At 38.5% G+C, this 2143-nt stretch overlaps 1 non-coding gene across 1 annotated transcript; it reads left to right on the top strand.

Annotated features, from left to right (window-relative positions):
* The first annotated feature begins 516 nt into the window (after positions 1 to 516).
* On the top strand, positions 517 to 623 carry LOC127109020 (small nucleolar RNA R71). The gene has a single exon (XR_007796509.1). It is a non-coding gene; the product is annotated as a small nucleolar RNA R71 (small nucleolar RNA).
* The last annotated feature ends 1520 nt before the right edge of the window (positions 624 to 2143 follow it).

Below are 2143 nucleotides of genomic sequence, written 5' to 3'. Positions count from 1 at the left end.
CTAGGGGCTTGATAACTAGGTCTGGGAAGTGCATTATTTTGAATAGGGTTATTGTTTTTATAGGAGAAGTTCGGGTGATTCCTCCATCCAGGGTTATAGGTATTCGAGTATGGGTTCCCTTGGGTGTAGTTCACTTGCTCGGAGTGGGTTTCGTTTAATAGACTGCATTCTGCGGATTGGTGTCCTTGGGTTCCACATATCTCACAATCCGACGAAATTGCGGCTACAGTATTCGGGTTTATGCACATATGCTCGACCTTAAGGGCTAATGCGTCCATTTTAGCTTGCATCATGTCTATAGAGCTTAGTTCATGCACTCCTCCTTGGGCTTCCTTCTTCTCAACTGTCGCTCTTTCGACTCCCCATGATTGATGGTTTTGAGCCATATCTTCGATGAGAGCACTAGCTTCAGGATAAGGTTTGTTCATCAGAGCACCGCTTGCGGCAGCGTCGATGGTCATCTTTATGTTGTAATGAAGTCCATTATAGAAGGTTTGAATGATTAACCAATTTTCTAAACCATGATGTGGGCATGCTCGTAACAACTCTTTATATCTCTCCTAAGCTTCGAACAACGATTCTCCTTGGTTTTGGGTAAATCTAGTTATATGGTTCCGAAGAACGGCGGTCTTACTCGGGGGAAAATATCTAGCAAGAAAAACTCTTCTAAGGTTATCCCAAGTCGTAATGGAATTGGGTGGAAGGGAATCTAACCATGATAGGGCTTTATCTCGGAGGGAAAAAGGGAATAATCTTAAATGTATTACCTCAGGAGAAGCTCCATTGGTTTTAAAAGTATCTGCTAATTGAAGAAATATTTTTAAATGCTGGTTAGGGATCTCGGTAGCGAGACCCGCGAATTGTCTCTGTTGTACTAGTTGCAACGGGGATGGTTTAAGTTCAAAATTATTAGCTGGGATAGTTGGGTTTACTATACTAGAACTAGGTTCTTCATTAGATGGTTGAGCGAAGTCCTTAAGAGGTCTTTGGTTTTGATCTTCGGCCATAGCTCTCTTAATTCTATGAAAGAATAAACGTGCGCGAGCGTAACATTCAGGTTCCGCCAGAGGGTATACTAAGCTTAAACTTCCGGTACTGCGAGTTCTTCACATCGACCGGTGGGAAATAGCCTAAGTCTAAACAATATAACAACAGGAAAAATGAAATTTGACGAAATTGGTCCCCGGCAACGACGCCAAAAACTTGATGCGTGGTTTTCGCAAGTATACGAACGCGTCAGAGTAATATAAGAGATTGTCGAATCCACAGAGACCAAGTGTCAATCTATCGTTATCTATTGTTATGGTGTTTATCAAAGGCAATCAAAATAGGTGTTTTTGTAGTGCGCAATGAAAAGTAAAGTATTGAAATAGAATAAAATTAATAAAGACAGGGTCGAATGTAATTCACGTAATCAATTAATAATCCAAGTACTTGCTAATAGAACTACTTATGGATAATGTTTCCTACTTGGAAAAGAACTAATTTAACAGGAACTGTGGCTTTCACGTATTCAGAACCGAGTTGTACTCCCTAATCAAACCCTCTTATTGTCACTTATAAAAAGGCGCGCATTGCGTTAGAGTAGTAAACCTATTTTTAAGAAATATAGTATCTTGACTAAGTTGAAAAGTATTATAACCTGGATTTCTTAACCAAAAGAGGTTCTCACGAACCAGACTCTAAACTTATAAACGCGTCCGAAAATAGTTTTAAAATCTCTTTTCTTCTTAATGTTAAAAACTCCTAATGAACTAGACAAAGCGCTTTCGCTGTTTTTGAAATAGTTAAAAACAATTAAGTTTATAAAGACGTTGGACGGCTTTCGATCTTACCCAACGGAATTGAAGTGCGGGAAAACTTAAGTTGAAAGTTAAAATAGCCCTTAAGTGTTTCTACAAACAATTGTACGGATTACTGGTTCAATTACGATCCTTACATTCTAACCTTATAAATTTAGTTAGACATGGTAAAGTAAAAGTGCATTAAAATAAATAAAAGTAGTGCGAGTGCGGAAAGTAAATAAAAGTAGTGCGAGTGCGGAAAATAAATAATTTAAAGCGAGTGCGAGGAAACAAATAAAGTAAAGCGAGTGCGAGGAAATAAATAAAGTAAAGCGGGTGCGAGGAAATAAATAAAGTAA

This window comes from Lathyrus oleraceus, chromosome 7 (genome assembly GCF_024323335.1).
Source record: "Lathyrus oleraceus cultivar Zhongwan6 chromosome 7, CAAS_Psat_ZW6_1.0, whole genome shotgun sequence".
Lineage (NCBI taxonomy): Eukaryota > Viridiplantae > Streptophyta > Magnoliopsida > Fabales > Fabaceae > Lathyrus > Lathyrus oleraceus.
Note: the sequence above shows the minus strand (reverse complement) of the source record. Positions and strands in the feature narration are given on the sequence as shown.